This window comes from Periplaneta americana, chromosome 8 (assembly GCF_040183065.1).
Source record: "Periplaneta americana isolate PAMFEO1 chromosome 8, P.americana_PAMFEO1_priV1, whole genome shotgun sequence".
NCBI lineage: Eukaryota > Metazoa > Arthropoda > Insecta > Blattodea > Blattidae > Periplaneta > Periplaneta americana.
Genome location: NC_091124.1, coordinates 29,802,001 through 29,819,405, shown reverse-complemented (window position 1 = coordinate 29,819,405; position 17,405 = coordinate 29,802,001). Strand labels below are relative to the sequence as shown.

Here is a 17,405-nt window from a genome sequence, read left to right as displayed (position 1 = left end):
TATGTTTTGCAAATTTGCCGTCATTGAACAGAAATCAAGATGGAGATTTCATTGCAACTAATTAGAAATTCCTCTTTCAGGTATGTAATAAACGATCTTCGCACAAAATAATATACGATACACGAGCGGTATGTTTTCTTTCAATTCTCGGAAATTAAAAAAGCTCAACTACGTTTCGCTTTTTCAAACTTTTCCTCGAACATGAAAACTTCAACATACCGCTCTTGTAACGCATATTACTATTACACATCTGACGTACAAATTCATAAATCACTTGAAAGAGATAACTAAATTTCTATCTTAATCCATAAACAGTTCGTCGGATCGTTAGATAAAAAACTACGGTTATGGTCTCTGAATAGATTTTGCAGTTCGAAAGGGACGTTAAATAAAACAATGCCTTTACATTCGATCAGGTCAGCGTCGAAACAAATGAAATGAACTATATTCGCTTTGCATCACGACAAAATGATTATGACCTGTTTTATAACCTGGTTCTGTATAATTTCCACAAATACTTTCGATTTGATAGTTGAATTTACATTTCGCGTCTCTCTGCGCCGCTCCTGATATGGCAGACAACCCGCTCTATTACATTTGCATGCTTGGCGTGTTTTTGTCGTATAAATTTGCTAGTGCCATTCCTATGTAGATCTCTGTACAACAAATAGACAAGTGCAGAACTCTTTGCATAATCCGCCACTCTCTATATTAACTGAGCCCATTTCTTACGAACGAGGTGCACTCCCTTACTGACGACATCCGGTTCAAATAAACAGTAGTAGTTTTTTTGTTCTTGGATTACATATTAATTTTTCAATAGGGCCTACGTAAGAAGAATCTATTTGCCTTTTTCAATTATATTCTCCAAATAAGCTCATTACACTCCCTTCTTCTTCCATCTGTTAATTGTTTATATTTTGTAGTTATTTTTCTCTCTTTCACTTGTTTACACTGCTGCAATGCTTTCCGTTCACATTCTCTTGTCATCCCCGATTGCCTTGCGGTTAACCCTTAAATTGACAATGTATCCTATAGGATACAACAGGTTAATAGGCTATATATATATATATATATATATATATATATATATATATATATATATATATATATATAATTTGAACTGGTAATGGAAATTACGGGAAAACGGCTGAACGGATCTTAATAAATTATCCCTTATTTTGAAGCTTGGAACCCAAAGTTTTTCAGAAAAGTAGTAGTTTTCAGTGAAATGTCAGTTTTACTACATAATTTTCCTATTTTCCAAAATGCATCTTTCGTCAGATTTGAGAACTAATTGCATTTCAAAATAAACAAAACACACACTACAATAAACAATAGGCTATTACACGAAGGCCATGACCTGCAGGATTGCTGACATATTTAGAGCTCAAATTCAATTAGTTATTAAAAGCTTCAAGACTTGTTAAAATAATTTACAGGTCTGATTCTGCTGTGTGCAATTTTCTGAGTACAGCTGTGTATTGGATGTTAAAAGCTACAAAACTTGAGGTGGTTTGATGACATTATTACCATTAGAAATTAATTATTATTATTATAGTTAATACCATGATGTTTATATACACTACAAACTTGCGTAGGATAATAATATTGTTATTAAAAATGAAATATTTTTATAGTTATTAATCATGTGGGGTTGGTTATTTTTCATATATTTAATGGCAGTGTGGTGTAGATTCAGTATTGGCTCGAGATAGAGCAAAAATTACAGTTCCTAAGGAAAGACGGTATTACTTACTGATAAAATAAGAGGCCTAGAAAATGTTGCAGTCTCCCGATCATTTCAGCAAGATCTCTTAGCACGATAAAATTATTTTACCCTCTACATTTTAAGCTCTACTTGCTATGTCCATTGTCCAAAAGCATAGCAAACCTGACTTTCTTTAACTTTCACCTACAATCCACAATGACCTGAAATAGCTATTGCTTTACTCCCACATGAAAACCCACTGATCGTCCTGACATTTTTACTTGCGTTTTCGCGTTGAAACTCAAAAACTGAAGGTGGATAGGTTCAAGAAAAAGTATTTGGCATAAAAAAAAACATTCAGAGGGAGTATGTTTCATTATTATGGAAGCAAATAACTTTCAAAATGTCTGGTATTTTACATTGAAAATAAATCTGAAACATTTTTATTTGAGCGTCTAAGGAACTTAGTTTGCAGCATTTGCTGCACAAGCCACTAGTATGCTATAATTTTAATAGAAGAATAGAAAAAAAGGTAGGAAAATTAAAATTTCACATTACTATAACATTGCACAACATATAAAAATATGGACATTGCGACAGTTGTTTTCTTTACGGTCCGACAAGGTTTAATAAACTAGTGTGAGAAATGAAGCTTTGCCAAGTTAAGGGTTAAAGTTCTAACTTTTGTGTACTAAGCCAACTCACCTACAGTCTATATGACCCTTTTACCTTTTCGCGTAGGCCTCACCGCGGTCCATCATCCCCTTTCCCATGAGCCCGGTGGAGAGCCCATGGTGCATAGCACTACCACCAACAACGAATGACCACATATCCACGGGATCCAAGTTCGGCGGCGACCTGTAGGCAAATCTAAATCGGAGTAAGCCCGAAACCTAAGAAAGAAACGGAGATAATGATGAAAGAGAAGAAGTGTAATTATGTTGACGAAATGAATCCGAGGTCAACGCCTTAAGTTACCCAGCAATTCGGCTTCAGTTGGTTGAGGTAAAACCTAGGGAAAATCACCACCCAAGTAACTTGCCCCATTTGAACTCGGTTCCCTCTCATTTCACGGTCAGACGTGCTAACCGTTACTCTTCAGCTGTAGAATGGACCTGCCATTCTGCAGAAAACTATGAATGAATGAATTCATTAATATTGTAGTTCTTAATTGACGGCCATTTCGTACCACAAAAGCTGCAAATGACTGTCTTAACTGCATCTCCACTTAGAACTTAATAATAACATGATAATTATTGTAACAATGAAGGCAGTATTTTATTTAACAATGCTTTCAACTGCAGAAATTATTAGCATGGAAATTCAACACAGGTGATAAAATGTCGACGAATTTTCCTCGTTCCCTCTATCAGGGATAAGCTTCATTCAGTTGACGCAAATCTAGAACACGGACTCACAGGTTTTCTTCTCCGACAAAGGAAATCGTGCAAAGGATTTTATTTAACTTTAAATTCCATCGGTTTGAAACCGCGAACCTCTGATACGTGGTAATCGTAAGGCTAACAAAGACGACGATGGTAAATATAATCATTTATATGACGTCAATTCCTGAACACAGGGTTACCCAATTTTTGTAATTTCTTTGTCCTTTAAAAGAACTACTGAGCGTACAATATAATGGTTATAATTTTAATTTTACTTGAAGACTATTTTTGAAACACAAAGATCTGTGAGATGAAGATAAAAATTATAATTTGAGTTCTTTTTTAACTACAGAGACTATGAGATTATTGTTGTAATTTTAAGTTATTTAACGTCCCTTTTGAAGCAAAGAGGCTATGAGATTATTATTGTAATTTTAATTTATTTGACATCCCTTTTAAAGCAAACAGGCTATGAGATTATTGCTGTAATTTTATGTTATTTAACGTCCCTTTTAAAGCAATGAGGCTATGAGATTATTGTTGTAATTTTATGTTATTTAACGTCCCTTTTGAAGCAAAGAGGCTATGAGATTATTATTGTAATTTTAATTTATTTGACATCCCTTTTAAAGCAAACAGGCTATGAGATTATTGCTGTAATTTTATGTTATTTAACGTCCCTTTTAAAGCAATGAGGCTATGAGATTATTGTCGTAATTTTATGTTATTTAACGTCCCTTTTGAAGCAAAGAGGCTATGAGATTATTATTGTAATTTTAATTTATTTGACATCCCTTTTAAAGCAAACAGGCTATGAGATTATTGCTGTAATTTTATGTTATTTAACGTCCCTTTTAAAGCAAACAGGCTATAAGATTATTGTTGTAATTTTATGTTATTTAACGTCCCTTTTAAAGCAATGAGGCTATGAGATTATTGTTGTAATTTTATGTTATTTAACGTCCCGTTTTAAGCAAACTGGCTATGAGATTATTGTTGTAATTTTATGTTATTTAACGTCCCTTTTGAAGCAAAGAGGCTATGAGATTATTGCTGTAATTTTATGTTATTTAACGTCCCTTTTGAAGCAAACAGGCTATGAGATTATTGTTGTAATTTTATGTTATTTAACGTCCCTTTTAAAGCAATGAAGCTATGAGATTATTGTTGTAATTTTATGTTATTTAACGTCCCTTTTGAAGCAAACAGGCTATGAGATTATTGCTGTAATTTTATGTTATTTAACGTCCCTTTTAAAGCAATGAGGCTATGAGATTATTGTTGTAATTTTATGTTATTTAACGTCCCTTTTAAAGCAATGAGGCTATGAGATTATTGTTGTAATTTTATGTTATTTAACGTCCCTTTTGAAGCAAAGAGGCTATGAGATTATTGTTGTAATTTTACGTTAATTAACGTCCCTTTTGAAGCAAAGAGGCTATGAGATTATTGTTGTAATTTTATGTTAATTAACGTCCCTTTTGAAGCAAACAGGCTATGAGATTATTGTTGTAATTTTATGTTATTTAACGTCCCTTTTAAAGCAATGAGGCTATGAGATTATTGTTGTAATTTTATGTTATTTAACGTCCCTTTTGAAGCAAACAGGCTATGAGATTATTGTTGTAATTTTATGTTATTTAACGTCCCTTTTTTAAGCAATGAGGCTATGAGATTATTGTTGTAATTTTATGTTATTTGACGTCCCTTTTGAAGCAAACAAGCTATGAGATTATTGTTGTAATTTTATGTTATTTAACGTCCCTTTTGAAGCAAAGAGGCTATGAGATTATTGTTGTAATTTTATGTTATTTAACGTCCCTTTTGAAGCAAAGAGGCTATGAGATTATTGTTGTAATTTTAATTTATTTGACATCCCTTTTAAAGCAAACAGGCTATGAGATTATTGTTGTAATTTTATGTTAATTAACGTCCCTTTTGAAGCAAAGAGGCTATGAGATTATTGTTCTAATTTTATGTTATTTAACGTCCCTTTTGAAGAAAACAGGCTATGAGATTATTGTTGTAATTTTATGTTATTTAACGTCCCTTTTGAAGCAAAGAGGCTATGAGATTATTGTTGTAATTCTAATTTATTTGACATCCCTTTTAAAGCAAACAGGCTATGAGATTATTGTTGTAATTTTATGTTAATTAACGTCCCTTTTGAAGCAAAGAGGCTATGAGATTATTGTTGTAATTTTAATTTATTTGACATCCCTTTTGAAGCAAAGAGGCTATGAGATTATTGTTGTAATTTTAATTTATTTGACATCCCTTTTAAAGCAAACAGGCTATGAGATTATTGTTGTAATTTTAATTTATTTAACGTCTATTTTAAAACACATAGTCTATGAGATTATGGTTGTAATTTTAATTTATCTAACGCCTCTTTTATAGCACAGAGTCTATGAGGTGATGGTTGTAATTTTAATTTATTTAACGTCTCTTTTATAGCACAGAGTCTATGAGATGATGGTTGTAACTTTAATTTATTTAACGTCTATTTTAAAGCACATAGTCTATGAGATGATGGTTGTAATTTTAATTTATCTAACGCCTCTTTTATAGCACAGAGTCTATGAGATGATGGTTGTAATTTTAATTTATCTAACGTCTCTTTTATAGCACAGAGTCTATGAGATGATGGTTGTAACTTTAATTTATTTAACGTCTATTTTAAAGCACATAGTCTATGAGATGATGGTTGTAATTTTAATTTATCTAACGCCTCTTTTATAGCACAGAGTCTATGAGATGATGGTTGTAATTTTAATTTATCTAACGTCTCTTTTATAGCACAGAGTCTATGAGATGATGGTTGTAATTTTAATTTATTTAACGTCTATTTTAAAGCACATAGTCTATGTGATGATGGTTGTAATTTTAATTTATTTAACGTCTCTTTTAAAGCAGAGAGTCAATGAGATTATGGTTGTAATTTTAATTTGTTTAACGTCTCTTTTAAAGCACAGAGTCTATGAGATGATGGTTGTAATTTTAATTTATCTAACGTCTCTTTTAAAGCACAGAGTCTATGAGATTATGGTTGTAATTTTAATTTATTTAACGTCTCTTTTAAAGCACAGAGTCTATCAAATGATGGTTGTAATTTTAATTTATCTAACGTCTCTTTTAAAGCACAGAGTCTATGAGATTATGGTTGTAATTTTAATTTATTTAACGTCTCTTTTAAAGCACAGAGTCTATCAAATGATGGTTGTAATTTTAATTTATCTAACGTCTCTTTTAAAGCACAGAGTCTATGAGATGATGGTTGTAATTTTAATTTATGTTAGTTTATTTTGAAGTAACAGAGCAATAGGATGATTGTCATAAATATATTTGTTGGACAACTTTCTTTCGAACTACATATACTACATATATATTATAATTGTGACTCTTCGTATAACTTCCCCCTTCGAACGATAAAGACAATGATACAGTGATTTTAATAAAGTGTTGTTATTCAATTTAATGTTTCCTCTTTGTATAGCAGAGGCTATTATCGTACGATGGGAAGACGAGGGTTAAAATTTTAACCCTTTACTTAAAGCTCCCTTGAAAGTTGAGAGGGAATTCATAGATGATATTTGTTTAATGTCCCTTTTTGACTGCAGACATTATTAGTAGATAATGAGATGGTGTTTGTAATTATTTATGTATGCTTCGTTTTATACTGCAGACTATAGGTATACGTTGAAGTGAAGTTTTTAGTTATTTACTAGGTAATTCCCTCCGAAATCACATGAACTATTTAGAGACGATGAGATGATTATTGTAATTGTAATCTTTTACTTGATATGCCTGAATAACAGAGGCTATTATGAGATGATGAAATTATAATATCAATTTTATGAATGTAATTTCTCTTTGAAACCGCAAATATTGTTGGAAGGCAGAGAGACTATATCAATTTATAATTATTTATAAAACGTTCTGTGCAAACAACAAAATTTTCAGAAGCAGTGAGATGAATTTAGTGTAATTGAAGTTAAATGATTATTAATTATTGTAAATATATAACTACACCATTATAGTCCTCACATAAATCCTACTTTGGCAAACGTGAATCAAATCACAGGCGAAAAATATGGAAGCCCTACATGGGGAATATGGCATCCCCGCTGAAACAGTGTTGCATATGAAGCACTGCTTTTAAATTCATAATTTTATTATGCAAAACTCGAGAGGAATTTGAATTTAAAATTGTGTTTGTTTTATGGAACTTCATCTTGTATGCTATTAAAGGATAACATGTGTTCTCCATTTGCTGTGGAGAAATGAGTTTTGCGCTATTCTTTCAAACAGAATGTAGCAATGCTCCTCCTAATTGGAAGACTGTCTTGGGGGTGTTTGTTTGGCGAAACCCGAGAAGATGGCATCTCGTACACTGGTAGGCCTATACATACACGTCCCTGAGCGGTCTCTCAGGGCTCCTCAACTGAATTGCATTCCCTGGTATCCTATCTTGTCTCATTTGTGCATAAACAGTCCGTTACTATGGCATCGGGGTATTATATCCGCTTACTACTAATCCGCCCTTTGTATAACAAGCTTCTGTAGTCTAGACGAGATGCATTTTCTAAGAGGTCCGTCGCAGCAGTGTTGATTTCATACTTAGAAGCTCCTGCATATTCGAGATGGAATATTCTAATGATTTAAACAAACTTAACAGTGTAACTTAATACAGCTGTGAATTTAGCAGTCGAGTTTTGTGTACATTTGCATGTAAGGCGTCAGAATACCGGGTGATGAATTTGGATGTGGACAAAATAAAACCACTGTAATGCAGAAAGTGAGGAGTCAGTTTCCAGATCCTTACTATCTAATTTCTGTGACAGGGATGTCAAACATGCGCTCCCTAGAGCGCAAACATTACCATTCCTACTGCCTCCACTTCCTGTCCGCGACTCTATTTTCATTCTGTTCAGTCAGTCTTTACCTGCAGAAAGTAATCAATCAGTGGCGAGCAGTTTACAGAATATTTGAAAATGTCACTGCCTACAGTACCAAGATACAGCTTTAGTAAGGAATAGGAATATGGCTATTTTGTTGTTGAAGGAGATGAGTCTAAGAAAGCTAATTGCCTGTTATGTTCCGTTCAATTTTATTATATACGGCAGCTGTGGCGAAAATGTAATTCACGAGCACATTGTGGCTCGCAATGATAGCTGTGCATGCCTCTTGCTCCCCCAACCGCCACCCTCTCACTCACTGGAGTCAAACTCCGCTCCATTTGTATTTGTCTCTGACCTACGAGTGGCGTATCGTCGCAATGTCTCTCTCGAAACCATGTACCCCTACAAAAACGGAAGTTTCAAGTAGGATGGGAGGACGCATATTTTTGCTGCCAAAATGGTGAGAATATGAAATGTATGATTTGTTCACAAGTATTACGAGGAAAACGGTTGTATAACATAAAACGGCATTATACTACATGTTACTCATGAAACATTAAAAGGTTAAGTGTTATTATTATTATTATTATTATTATTATTATTATTATTATTATTATTATTTCGATCCTTTTTCAGCAGATGTACGAAAAATGCGGTTAGGTCTTCAATTTAAACTCACAGATTTACAATGTAATGTTACAATGAAAGCTAGATGTAAGGACTTGACAAATGTTGAAATTTTCAAATCTTTGGCAAAAAATAAATATCCAAAGCTTCGTTCTTTCGCTTGCTCTGTTGAAGCCACGTTCGCTACAACTTACGTTTGTGAAAAACTATTTTCAACAATGAAAATAGCAAAAACCTAATTTAGATTACGACTGATAGATAAATATCTTCGTGATCAACTACGACAGGCAGTAAGTGACATAATTCCTGATTTTGAAACTCGGTCGCAGAGACATTCTGAAGACAGTTAACTTTAGGTTGTGATAATGTGTCCTATGTTTTCTTATTCATTTCTTTCTTCGTTACACGTACTAAACATTAGTTTGTAACCTTATACTCTATAAAATTATATTTAAGTGCTTGACTTAAGGAAAATGAAAATCCGTCAATAAGTCAGACAGTTGCTTCACTTCCCCCTCGGGTGTCCGCCTCCCTCCATAGGTGCTATGCACGTTGCAGGTCACACAGTGGCTCGGCGCACGATCACATTTTCGCCACGGCTGATATACGGCATTATAACATAAGACGTCATTTGAATGCTGCCCATGGTAAAGATTATAGGAAAAACGAACTGTAAAATTGTTGTTGTGTTGCTTATTTGAGGCGTTGGTCCGAATAACATCTATGTTACAATCTGCTACCTGTGCAGGAGGAGCAAAAATGTTACATCATAATTCCGCTCACGAATTTATTATCGGACGGGTAATATAGACTGTTATTCCATCAATATATTTTTGTACACCAAGCGAAGTATACAATTCTATCTTATTTAAAGTCATATTACACATAGCCCTAATAGAAGTTTGTAACATTTTTAACTCCACAGAAATGCTAGTGGGGGATACAGACAACAAACAGTTTTAGACAATCAGAATATTATCAAATATCGTCGTTGTTCCTGCAATAACTCCTATGTGCAAAATATATAAAATTTTTCAGTAGGACGAAAAAACACATTTATTCATCCTATGGCAGCCGTACATAGGAGACTGTGAATTCTTACATTTTCGAAACAAAGAAATATAATTACTTATAGGAGATTTTATTTTTTGCTGAATCAGTATTTAAGTTATTTAATAGAACAAAAATCTGAAAAACGATAAATGCGCCACATAGGAGTTATTGCAGGAACAACGACGAAATCCAAAATCAGTAAAAAGGTTAAATTATAAATAAAATGATTATGATATTTATTTCTAATTGCTATATCACTTTGAGAGAGGAACATAGGTTAAGGGTATTTGAGAATAAGGTGCTTAGGAAAATATTTGAGGCTAAGAGGGATGGAATTACAGGGGAATGGAGAAAGTTACACAACACATAACTGCACGCATTGTATTCTTCACCTGACATAATTAGGACCATTAAATGCAGACGTTTGAGATGGGCAGGGCATGTAGCACGTATGGGCGAATCCAGAAATGCATATAGAGTGTTAGCTGGGAGACCGGAGGGAAAAAGACCTTTGGGGAGGCCGACACGTAGATGGGAGGATAATATTAAAATGGATTTAAGGGAGGTGGTATGTAATGATAGAGAATGGATTAATCTTGCTCAGGATAGGGACCGATGACGGGCTTATGTGAGGGTGGCAATGAACCACCGGGTTCCTTAAAAGCTAGTAAGTATATATTAATGCGAATTAACACCATGTAATTGATTAAAGGTACAGTAAGTGTCATTATGAATAAACATACAATATTGATCAAATAATAACACTACAGGTATTATTAGAAAATAACGTCAATATTGAAATTTAGGGACACCATTAAATTAATGAAAGTTGTAACAATAACAAACAAATAAAGAAAATTAAATATTACAGTTGAGAAATTGTTGGGAAATGAAATTTGAACCCCTGTAACGAATATTCAGTATCCATCCCAACAGATGGCTTATCTGTTTAGTATAAATTTTATTAATAATGAAGACAATAACAATCACAGTTTTTAAATGCTGACTATGAGATAGTAATACATTTTGTGCGAGATCGTCCGTATTTGCTTGGTTTCCGCAAAAACCAATCCGCTTTAAGTCTAAAATTCCACATTCAGTATTCCTAACCTAACACACTTAACAATTTCCCTCTTCTTACCGCTTAAGTGACATATTGATTTTACTGCTTTAGGCTTTTAACATATTATGTTTAGAGACGTTCAATATAGTAATAATTATAAATTGGAAACTTACCACTGCAATTTCACCTAAATTGCACTGTTAATTATTGTTTTTAAATATTTGCAAAAATTAAGTAAACTCTACAACTCCACTAAAGTTACCGCATTCGTGATGCATGTAACATTAAGAAAGCCGTTTGTTTTAAGTTCGCATTTATAGACTGGGGGGAGAAAAAAGACAGACGTATATCACGGCTTGCTGGAGTATAGTAAACACAGAAAACATTTTAAAGCAACACTGTTGAAGATAGATATTTTTGTTTTGCGACTTTGCCGTCATTGAACAGAAACCAAGATGGAGATTTCATTGCAACTAATTAGAAATTCCTCTTTCAGGTATGTAATAAACGATCTTCGGACAAAATAATGTACGATACACGAGCGGTATGTTTTCTTTCAATTCTCGGAAATTAAAAAAGCTCAACTATGTTTTGCTTTTTCAAACTTTTCCTCGAACATGAAAACTTCAACATACCGCTCTTGCAACGCACATTACTATTAAACAGCTCCTTTGTAACATCAAGAGCAAGCTGTGAGCACATCCTTTTACAAGAATTTCCACATATCTGTTCCTGAAACGAAATACCTTGATGAAATTCCAAGATAAACTATAGTGCCAAAACACAACATAGACCAACTAGCACTAGGTAAAGTGTAAATTAAAATATAACTAATAAAATACTGCAAAAATAACAGACAGGAACTTACATTACTTGAGGTATCTTTCGCACTAACTAGATTGTATAATTTATTACTGTAAATATCTCAATTTTGCGTCTAAGTTGTGAAGTCTGAACACAAGCTAGTACTTTCCGTTTCTCTGCGAAATTTTTTGCTTCTTCCCCCAGTTTTGTCTTCATATTACTCTTTGCCTTGAAGGGAAGAAAGCCTTGAATGATTGCAAGAATGTCTGACCCCACAGGACTAATACGGAGATGTAAATCCTTCTAGAGACAGCAAAGCGGGATTTTCTACAGTCTGTTACTTTATCCCTACAGATTAATGACTCCGACATAAAAACTTAAATCTTTCAGGGAAATTAATTGCAGTAGGCCTAAGCCTAGCGTTAGGCCCGAGGTGGAGTACAGCTATGGACTTAACCCAGATTCTTTAAACACTGTACGCGGTCAGACGGCATTTGTTTTTTATGAAGGATGTTGAAAACGTGTATTTTCGTGAATAGCATAATGTCGAAATCCGTTTCTTCTTTTACTTCGTCAGTTTTACCTTCCATTGTATTACAAACTTACAATCGAATGCGGTATGGGGGAGGGTATTCACTTTTGACCAACTTCAGTCACACATTATGGAATTCCCGACTCTTGTGGTGAGCACCGTATAGGGCCACCGCAGAGACAACACATGATAGCATTATGGAAAGAGACATACATCCAGTCCCTTCCATTGCCCACGCGGGAATCAAAACACTGACCGATTCGTTGGGAAGTAGTTATACTACCCGCATGAGCAAGGAAGTAAAATCTATTTCTTATAGTAATAATAATAATAATAATAATAATAATAATAATAATAATAATAAATTAAATAATTAACCATATATACATCTTGATTACAGAACGTTTAACATTATATCACTTCGGAAAACGTACTATTTGTCTTTCTTGTGTTACATTTTATATTACCTTGTTAACATGTTTCAGCCTGCTATTGGCCATCATCAGAACTGGTCGTTGCTGGTCTTGGCGCCTTTTGTTTTGTTTCCTGTGGGGGTGTGTTTGTGTTGTCTAATGTGGAGTCAAAGAGTGTGTGTTCTGAAATTGAGTTGTGCGTTGAGAATTTCATTTGGATGTGTTTTTGTATGTTTGTATATTTCGTATTGTTCTAGTGTGTTTAGTTTCTAGCTTTTTGGTTAGATGTGTAGAATTTCCATGTCCGTGTTGATCTCTCAGAAGGTGTGGTTAGCATTTGTGATGTGTTCTGCATATGTGGAAGTGTTTTGTAATTTTTTACGGCTGTGATGTGTTCTTTGTAACGTGTTTGAAATGATCTGCCTGTTTGTCTTCCTATGTAGAAGTTGTTGCAGGTGTTGCATTTGAGTTTGTATACTCCTGTGTGGTTGTATATGTTTGTTTGTGTTGTTTTTTCAAAACTGTTTCAATGGTATAGCGTGTTAATCCACTCTCTCTGGTTGCCTGACGGATGGACTTCTTGGGACTTCTTTCAAACATACTCTGGACATTTGCAATATTTTCTTGGAATCTTGATATTGATGATCGACCAGAACATTGCAAATCTAACATAGAATCTGTCCTCATTAATTTTCTGTGACAGTTTCTGATTTTTCGGGGTTGAGAATCGCATTTCTTCCATTTTCAGCTCTCCACCAAGGCTGGACTTATAACAGATTTGCATACTTCGTACCTTACAGCATGGTAAATGTCGGATGCATTTTCAGTTATTTCGTATTAATACTAGGGGAACTATTTTCTATAAGTCGATTCAGGTGCCGGCTTACGCTGACGACTTAGATATCATAGGAAGAAATCAGGCAGCAATGAAAGAGGCCTTTATTAAGCTGGAAAAGGCAGCAAGAAGGATGCATTTACAAATTAATGAAGAAAAAACAAAGTATATGCCAGTCACGAGAGCTAATATAAATGGACCCCCTTACTTGGAAATAGGCTCTTTTGAATTTGAAACTGTCCATAGTCTTATCTATCTTGGCTCTGAAATTAACAACAAAAATAATGTTAGTTCTGAAATAAAAAAAAACGAATATTATCTGCCAGTAGATGCTTCTATGGTCTTAGAAGGCATATGAAATCTCAAATTATATTTAGGAGTACAAAAATGATGATGTATAAAACTCTTATAAGGTCTGTACTATCTTACGCATCTGAGACTTGGCCATTGTCGAAGTCAGATGTGACATTATTATGTACATTTGAAAGAAAGATTCTTAGGCAAATCTTTGGACCAGTTAGAGAAAACGGAACATGGAGAAGAAGATATAATTTCGAACTGTACAGATTATATAATGAGCCGGACATTGTTAAATTCATAAAAATAAGAAGATTGGATTGGGCCGGGCATGTTGTGAGAATGCAAGATGATAGAGTTGCGAAGAGAGTTTTTAAATTTATTCCGATGGAAAGAAGGAAGGTTGGGAGACCGAGATTGAGATGGGAAGATTGTGTGATGGATGACATCAAGACTTTGGGTGTTAGAAATTGGAGAAGTTTGGCATTGGATAGGGAGGAATGGCGAAAACTTCTGAAGAAGGCCAGGGCCCATGAAGGGCTGTCGTGCCATTGATGATGATGATTTTCAGTTATTTGCATTTATTTTCTATTATATTTACCCATATAATATTACTATTACATTATGTGTTGCCAGCTTGAAAATAGCTTTTGACATATCAGACACACTGTAGATAGGAAGGAATAAATATGTAATTTATGTTTATAATGTTGGTATTTTGATTCTGCTTGTAATGAACTGGACTATGAGAACACACGCTCCTCGTTCTGCTTGCAGGCCCTGTCCCTTCGTATGCGTGTCCTCAGGGTTGCATATACACACAGTCGCTGGTAGCTATATGCTCACATTTGCAAGGTATGTGGATATATTTGTAATGCAATGTTTATGTTGATATTTGATTCTAAAGCAAATAGGTGAATATTTACTCGATTGTTAATGAAAGTGAAGGGACATTTACTACTCAATAAAATTTTGTTATGTAAACTGCCTTCAATTTCCATGTTCCATTTAACAGGGTTTGATTCTCTCTATTTAATCAACAGTGAAATTTGTAGCCTGATTCCGAAAAGTCCAAAATTGATGACAATTCGTTTTTGATCCCAGCGTCTAAATTGATATTTAGTCAAGTGTCCGAAGACAGGTTGGAATCTCTAGGAATTAATTTTAGAATGTTGTGTAGAACATGGAGAATATGTAAAATTTCCACATCATCACAGTGTTATCTGAAATATGTGGTAAAATTTCATGCAGATAGATCTAGTAGTTTCTGAGAAAACGGATCATTTATGTTGACTATTACACTTTTACTACGTTATACTACTTTTGACAAATAAAACGGTACGAAAGGACGTCTTTAAACCAATCATGGCTGCTTATCACACAATTTTATCGCGTCCCTAGTATTTGTTTAATTTTATCGCGTCCCTAGCATTTGTTTATTTTTATCACTACCCTAGCATTTGTTTCTTTGTTTGCCAACATTTCAAACTGCATTGGTCTGGAACACCATGACATCGATTGCCGTTTTGATTCCGGATCGAACTGGTAACACCAGGTCTCATCTCCCGTGACGATGGTTTTCAGAACCAATGGATCTTGGTCACACATTGAAATGAAATCACCAGAAGTTTCCATCCGTTTTGCTTTCTGCTCGTCTGTGAGCTTGTGCGGCACAAATCGGGAGCAGATCTTCCGCTTACCCAAAACATCGCGGACGATGGTGTGCACCGTGTCCTTGCTAATGACCAATTCCTCCGCAATCAATCTTAGAGTCAGTCGCCGATCTTGTGCCAGCATTTGTCGCACTTTCTCGATCACTTCTGGGGTTCTGCTTGTCGATGGCCGACCTGAACGTGGCTCATCCTCAATTGTTTCATTCCCTTCACGGAAGCGTTTCTGCCCACGGCTTCCCTCCCGTACACCTGGACCAACATTCCATTCGTCTCCGTTGCAGTCTTTCCCAATTTGTAGCAGAACCTGATGTTTACACGTTGCTCCATTGCGCTGTGACACTTCCTCTCACACTGACTACGTTCAACTGGTCGCAGTCTGTTTACACTGGCAGTCACATGCATTGCATGCTGTGTATCGATTCTCCCCAAGTCTCTGAAGAACCATGCGCATGCGCAAGCACGTGCGCCAAGTTGCCGTTCAGATATGACATCATTCACCGAACTTTTTAGACACACCACGTATTAATGACCCGTTATGTCAGAACATATTAGGTATAGAAATGTGATATTTTTACAGGATGTATATGCATTCCTTTTGAGTGTACTGATTCGTTTTGGATCAAATATCTAATAGAAAAAAGACATGTTTTTATAAACATCTAAAAAAAACTAGTCATTTTATTTTTTTAAATAAACTATTACAGCAAACTAAATCAGTGTTATCTGAAATGTGTGGTAAAAATTTTATGCAGATAGACCTAATAGCTTCTGAGAAAACGGGTCACTTATGTTGAAAAATGTAGTTTTACGTAAATCACGTTTGAAGTAAAAATTTTCATAAGAACTCCCCTATTACAGAAAAAATGTTTTAAAACCCTCCTGATTGGTAGTCCTCAACTTCTTCTCTATCCTGCTCACCTAATACTGCCCTCCTTCTCTTGGATCTTGCCATCTTATTATCATTCCTTGTTATCTTTCTGCTTCCTTTCTTTTTTTGATATTTCTATCATTTCTATTTCTCTCTATATTTATTTATTTGGTCAATTTCTATTACTCTACTGCCACTTCCAATGAATATTCACACGTTTATCACTGGGATTGTGGCGCTGGAAATCAATTTAGAACACTTATATCTCAGCCACGACACATTTCAATTTTTATTGTACAATATAAATGCAATTATCACTACAATGACACAATAATTCTTGCAGATAACACAGAAACAACTTCGGAAACGTTATTAACAGAATAGAAGTTTCACTTCACTTCCACTACATGACTCTTGAGTTCCAGCAGAGGCGTAGCAGGGATGCCAATATCGGCAAACGAAATGAAACTGTGAGAAATGTTACAACAGTTGTGCTAAACGTTAGGAATGTTACAATAGGTGTGTAGCACGTTAGGTTAGGTTAGGTTTTGTTAGATGTGTAAGATAATATGAATGGATACCACAGTTGGCGACACTGCAATCATTCTCCCACTCCACCTCAAATCATCATCTTTTACAGTATCCACCTCGCGTCAATGGAATTCCTTGCCACAAAGTATTAGGGGCTGCAAGACAATAAACACTTTTAAAAACAGCTTAAAAGATAACCATATTAGCATTTCACTCCAATCATACTGATTTAAACTATCACTGACTACATTGTTACTTCATTCTTTAGACATCATTCTGATAATGCTGTATTTTCAAAATTGTCTCATAATAATCTATTTCTATTATCTAATATTATTTGAAATATATTAACATTCTATGTATTTTAGCTTAATTCTGCTACACAGTTTATTTCAGTGTTTAATTAATAGTTCATAGTATTTTGTTGTTTAATTCGTAAATAACTCTTGTATACAAGTAACTCTCACTTAAATCAAATTTTTTAATTCTTTGTAAGTTCATGCATATGTATATACACTTTTGCTGGTTGAGTGGAAGAGAAGGCCTTACGGCCTTAACTCTGCCAGCTAAAATAAATTATTATTATTATTATTATTATTATTATAAATAACGTCACAACGACGGAATATGGCCGCCTTCTTCCTTCAAGTACGACGATTTTCCTATATAAGTAAGGAACCTATTTAGGATGAGTTGGGTGGGACCACAGCTC

General features: G+C 34.5%; 1 protein-coding gene across 3 annotated transcripts in view; it reads left to right on the top strand.

Annotated features, from left to right (window-relative positions):
* Positions 1 to 17,405, top strand: part of LOC138704605 (aminopeptidase N-like) — a 962,131-nt gene that overhangs the window by 165,921 nt on the left and 778,805 nt on the right. For 2 of the 3 annotated variants that reach the window (XM_069832676.1, XM_069832677.1), the window contains exon 2: positions 14,399 to 14,476. The exons of the other annotated variant lie outside the window; for it this stretch is intronic. The gene's annotated coding sequence lies outside the window, so the exon portion shown is untranslated. The remainder of the gene's footprint in view (positions 1 to 14,398; positions 14,477 to 17,405) is intronic. 3 annotated transcript variants of the gene reach the window in all.